Raw genomic sequence first — 5,958 nt, 5'->3', positions numbered from 1 at the left:
GCCAATAGTTAATGTGAGATCCCATAAGCGAACTAGCTGCTGCGGCGTGGTACATCGGGTTTACGGAGCTGCAGTAATGAGCATGGTTCATCAGGCCGTTGTAATCACTGATCACCCAGATCATCGTACCTCGCGAGCAGCATGGCGGCCGTGTCTGCGGCGTCCATGACCGGGTGGGTTGCTTCAATCTGCCGCACCAGTGACAGGAAGGCGTCCAGTGTTCGTGGCGGTGAGCTGGCTGCCGACGACCCGTTGAAGCAATAGGGAGCCACCTTGGCGTTAAATGTGGCGAAGTCTAGGAGAACCGCGCGCACAGCAGGTGACACCATACACGCCACTGCGCATACAGACGTCACCAAAGACATCATTAGTATAGTAGTACTATCGTCATGATGAAGCGGGAAGTTTGGCGAATTTTCGACGTTTCGTCGCTAGAAAATCGCGGTAGGGATATAAACAAACCACGAAGAAACGCCGAAACTGAGCATTGACAAAAAATAACGCTGGTAGGCAGGATTCTAGTCACAATGTGATGACATCAAGGACAGCGACCGAGCTGCAGAGTCATCATCGTTGCAGATCTGCCACTTCTCGCCTGCGCTTGTGCAGTCCACAGCCCTTCAGGCGACGTACACTTTGTAAAGCGTCTCATCATTATCCTCATCATTTTTTATTCCACTGCAGGACGAAGCAATCCCCATATATTTCCAGGCCCTTTTATCGCGAGGTTGCCGAGTCTATCCCTTACCCTCCTCTTATCTCATCTCTACAACAAATCCTTTGTCTTCCCCTACTTGGATCCCCGCCCCACGGTAGCCATTTCGTAAAACGAGTGGCCCACCTGTTGTCTTTCATCCGCTATATATGACCTGCCCAGCCTCGCTTCTTCCACTTAGTTTGAACTTGTGCCTCACAGTTACACCCTGCCTGAACGTGCAGTTCATAGTTTGTCCAGGTGTTTGTAGTAAAAATTAATTTAAAGTTCACAGTACATCGTTCGCACCGCTGTGCATGTATGCCTGGAATGGGCATTCAAGAAAAGGTGCAAAACAGCATACCAAGGAAGAAGTAGGTCAGATGGTGTCCCATCTGGAAGAGGTTTCCAGAGTCAGGTCGATGGCACAGGCTTCGGCAACAAACTCGCCCTCTCGATGAAGCGAAAGGCCTATGCAGTGAAAAGCCGGTGTGCTTCTGCAATCAGGACCGCAGCTCTTCCTTGCTGTTTCGTGTTTTCGACTCTGGGTGTTTCTCCTTAACGGTCTTCTCTCTCAGGCCACCCAGTCCATACCATTTCTTGAGCTGGGTCGGACAGACTGCATCGAAAGATCAAGAATAGAGAACTTGGGTGACGCAAGGCTATGACAAAAATTTATGCAGAAGTGGAAGATTTGGCTGAGTTGGTACATTTTTGCATAGAAGACAGCTCAAAACAAATAAACACAAGAAGGAGATTTTTTTTTCAGATTTGAAATTTCCCACTTCGGTGAAACACGCCCGCGGCGATCAAGCTCTTTCACGAAAGGGGGCCAGACGTCAGAGCCTAACCCGTACGTACAGCTAGGTTAGCAACAAAATAAAGCGGATGAGAACATGACGCCCAGGTGAGATCCGATGCCACAATCTAAAGGCCCATTCACACTTTCGACAGCAGCGACGGAAGCGACGCGATTTCTGTCTTCTAGTCACATCGCTCAAGTCGCCCTTGTCGCGGCGACAAAAATTGGTCGAGACCAAACAACAAGAGCGATGTGAGCGACGCGACAAGAGCGACTTTAGCGATGCAACTAGAGGACAGAAATCGCGTCGCTTTTGTCGCTCCGGTCGCAAGTGTGAACGGGCCTTAAGTATTACACGCTCCATACTTCACGAACTTTCCTACCTACCGGAACGTCTTTGTTCCCCTCTAATGTATTTATCCCCTCATTTCGCTATCTCATGCCACATATTCTGATTCCATTCTCTCTATTATTAATGTACACATTAACAGATTCTGAAACGGTAAATATTCGCCTTCAACACTGACAAATAGTATGTATACTAGACGTAACAATAAGCAATAACCAACCATTAAATTTTGTTATTGCTTCCGCATTGGAAGTAATATTTACCGGCAACATCTGTGTGATACGCCAGACGATTTGCATCCTTCGGTGAAGCAACGTGCCAAGAAAAAACGCATTTAAAGAAAAATAAAACAGCCGCCAGTCAGGTTCGAACTCACGACCGCTGGTTTACAAGACCAGCGCTCTACCACTGAGCTATGACGGCGACGCTTCTGAAGCAGTTACAACCCAACTACTCTGAGCACGCTCACTAGAGAGTCACAATTTCTTGTCATTGCTATGCATGTGGGCTCGAGAAAGAGGGCACGTTCCAAGTAACCTTTTTTTTTCATCTGTACTATCCGCCATCATACTACTTTATAGAGACCTCTCTAGATGTACCCCCAAACACACCCCTTGTGGCTCCTGAACGGATCCTTTTGGATACCCCAATCATGGTCGTAGTAGAGTGCCCTCGTCCCAACTTCACCTGTGCATATCGTGCTAAGTGAACGCTCATAGTGCAGTGCAGACTTTATATGAACAATCTTCCCCTCCCCTTTTCCCCGTGCCCCACACCAGGGCCTATTGGCCTCCTCCTGTAATAAAGTCATCCATTCCATTCCATTTCATCTGTACTTTAAAGCGCATATTAACGCATTCTCAAACCAGCAAATTTCGCCACAAATTCTGAGCAGTACAACGTGCGCTAGTCATAACGCAATAACTCAACTTTAAATTTCTCTAGTGCTTCATGTTCCGGAAACCAACATGTATCACCACCGTGCGTGCGATAAGCCGCGCAACTTCCACCATTCGCGAACGACGTGCCAAAAAAAGAAAGAAAAACTTGCTAATTTTTTTTTTTTAATAAGCTGCCAGTGAGGTCCAATCTCCCGGCCTCTGATTTAAAGACCAGAACTCTGACACTGCGCTATGGCGAAATGTGGGCTGTTACAACATAAAATGCTCTGTACAAGTGCGCGGGAACGTCACGGTTTACTGTCCCTTCCGTGCATTCGGACTTAATACAGAGGGCGCGGGCTGAGTGAGACAAGTAAAAGAAGGAGAAAAAAGGAATTTTACCTTATTCGCAGGAGAAAAATAACTGAGAGGTTTGCTGTAAGGGCCCTGCAAGCGGCCATTAAGTAAGGGCCCTGTTTGGAAGGGCCCTTCTTGCTGTAAGCGGCCACCCTGTAAGGGGTGGCCGCTTGTTTATAGCTACGCTCTAAAGAGTTAGAACACGACATTTGGGGAAGTCAACGAATATTTTGAGTTTTAATTTGTTTTCGACATGCAATGTTATAAAACGCTTGTTCTGGTACGACAGAACAAATCGTAAAACCTCAGTTTAAGCTCTTCGCCTTGAACCATCAGTAGTAGTAGCAGTAGTAGTAGTAGTAGTAGTAGTAGTAGTAGTAGTAGTAGTAGTAGTTGTAGAGGTTGTAGCCCTACCACTACCTCTTCCAAGATGACAAGGTCGTAGTAGTAGTTGTAGTAGTAGTAGCAGTGGTAGTGATTGTAGCACTACCACTACCTCTACCAAGATGGCAAGTAATTATTAACATGGTAGTAGTAGTAGTAGTAGTAGTAGTAGTAGTAGTAGTAGTAGCAGCAGCAGTTGTAGTAGTAGTAGTTGTAGTGGTGGTAGTGGGGGTAGTTGTGGTAGTAGTGGTGGTAGTGGTAGTGGTGGTGGCAACAGTATTAACAAACATTATTATCGGAGCGGATGGCTAGGATTCCTTGATGGGCGGCTGACGTCAGTAGCCCGGGATGCCGTGGGCCCTGGCTGTTCTCATCGCCCTTTCCACAACCAAGAGTGTGTCCTCACGGTCGGGACTGGTAAGCTGGGCCTTCCTGCTCCTCGCTCGGTACGTCGGTGTTCACACACTCGCACACCATGTTGTAAATATGGTGTTGTCAAATCGTATCGGCCTTATTTTTTGCCGTTCCAGCACTAGCTGGCAGACCTAACTTAACTTTAGGCGTTGTAAACTTAAAAAAAACACCTAAAATAAAATTTCCGTGTTTTATAGACACAAACTACTGAAATAAAATTATGTGGTCTATACAAAAAGTTCATGGCCTAGCGAAATTCATCAGGTGAAATAATGATTCATTATGTTTGTGACATTTCCCTCTGCTGTAACCAGAACCTGCACTTGCTCGGTGGATGCGGACTAGGATCATCTGCCCTCAAAAACAAAAAGTGCAATAGACGCATACCGACACATGACACAATACTTGTAGGGAATCGTCAAAGAACGTATAGGCATAATCCATTGCTCAACAGTTTGCCAAGGGCGTCTGGGGCCATAAAGATAGATCTTCTCCTGGTCCAGTGGTGGGAAAAAAGTGCTCCCACGAGCACATAGAACCTACTTAAGCGAGATTGTCTAAGGTGTAAAAAAATGGCCGCGGCTTAGCACAACTAACCCGGGATATGCAAAGCAAAAGCTTGGTGTAGTTTTGTTAAGTATTGATTTAGCCTAGTTCAGTTTATTATGTGGGCCGAACGGCTCGCTCTTTCTCAGTCTCCGACACTAGCTTCACGCGCTTGGCATTCCGGGCCCTCTCCAGTGAAGCAGCTCGCCGGGCGATATCCGCGGGGTGGTCAGGCGCCGCTTGCTGACGACGGCGCAAAGCCTTCCGCTCCCGCGCAACGCTCAGATAGAATAGCCCCGCTTTGCTCTCATCTATGGACAAGCTCGGGTGGGGGCCGAGTTGCGGAGAGCGCATGCGCCAAGCCGGCGACGGTGGTGGCGGTGTGGTAGCGGCTGAGGTCGGCACACCGTGCCATGTGATGCGTTGCCAAGGCCGCGGCGCAGCTTCGGTCAAATGAAGGTAAAATTGCTGGTGACGGCGAAACTCGGCTCGATTAGGTCAGTAAAGTTTTGCTTTAAAAGCTAGGTAGCCGTGCTATATGTATAGCGGCTCGATTGTTTGCCTGCTTGCTTCTATTTTATGAAGTAAGATGGCAAGTTAGGCTAGTTGGTTCAGATTCAGATTCATGATGAAAAGCAGCACAAGAAACACAGGGACAAAAGAAGATGCACAGCGCTGATGCACTGTCCATCACTTCATGCACTCTAGCGCTTGCTCAGAAGATCAGCAACTTTCAATTTCGTGAATATCTGTCGTATTTCATGAGTATGCCTATGGCTCCATAATATTTTCACGCAGTGCCAGCCTCCACCATTTCATCTCGGGTAACTAACCACTCTTTTTTGGCGCTCTCAAATTTGCCCCGGTTGGCCTTGCGCCATTAAGATCCAATCATCATCATCATCATCATCATAATCGGATCTGTCTGTGTTAAACTGTTTGCGTGACGCCCCCCGTTATAGCTACTCAGGAAGACCGGCTATCTTCTAACCCGCCGCACCTGGCGCTTCCCATGTGTCTCGAGCCTGCGTGCTTGGCGGTTACAAAAAATCGTGACATAGGCGACCGTCAGCCGTTTGTGTTTTAAACAATCAGCGCTCTAACGCCGTCATAGCTCAGTGGTAGAGCGCTGGTCTTGTAAACCAGCGGTCGTGAGTTCGACCCTCACTGGCGGCTGTCTTTATTTTATTTTTATGTTTTTGTAAATGCATTTTTTTAACACGAACCGTGATGATGATGATCGTTGGCGTTTTTTGGCGCAAGGCCAGCTGGGGCAAAGAGCGCCAAACAAAAGTATTTAGAAGAAAATAGTGGCTACTAGAGCCAGAATAACACTAAGATCAATTAACGACAATGGTGATGGCTGGTGTATAGGGCCAGTTTTGATTACGCATGATAGGAAATGAGGTTTAAAAAGTTTACATCAGACAAATATTTAAAAACACGTTGCACAGAGACCATGGCATTATCCCCCAAAAACAACGAAAGGTGTAGCGGAATGTGTTGTCTGTATAGTTCCTTGAAGTGTCTG

At 47.2% G+C, this 5,958-nt stretch overlaps 2 non-coding genes across 2 annotated transcripts; one reads left to right on the top strand and one right to left on the bottom strand.

Annotated features, from left to right (window-relative positions):
• Window positions 1-2,196: 2,196 nt before the first annotated feature.
• Trnat-ugu (transfer RNA threonine (anticodon UGU)) lies at window positions 2,197-2,268 on the bottom strand. The gene has a single exon. It is a non-coding gene; the product is annotated as a tRNA-Thr (tRNA).
• A 3,263-nt stretch (window positions 2,269-5,531) lies between these two features.
• Trnat-ugu (transfer RNA threonine (anticodon UGU)) lies at window positions 5,532-5,603 on the top strand. The gene has a single exon. It is a non-coding gene; the product is annotated as a tRNA-Thr (tRNA).
• Window positions 5,604-5,958: the final 355 nt, after the last annotated feature.

This window comes from Haemaphysalis longicornis, unplaced genomic scaffold, assembly GCF_048455015.1.
Source record: "Haemaphysalis longicornis isolate Haplotype H1 unplaced genomic scaffold, Haemaphysalis longicornis Haplotype H1 scaffold_2, whole genome shotgun sequence".
In the NCBI taxonomy this organism is placed as follows: domain Eukaryota; kingdom Metazoa; phylum Arthropoda; class Arachnida; order Ixodida; family Ixodidae; genus Haemaphysalis; species Haemaphysalis longicornis.
The sequence above is the reverse complement of the archived record's forward strand: the minus strand, read 5'-3'. Positions and strand labels throughout refer to the sequence as shown.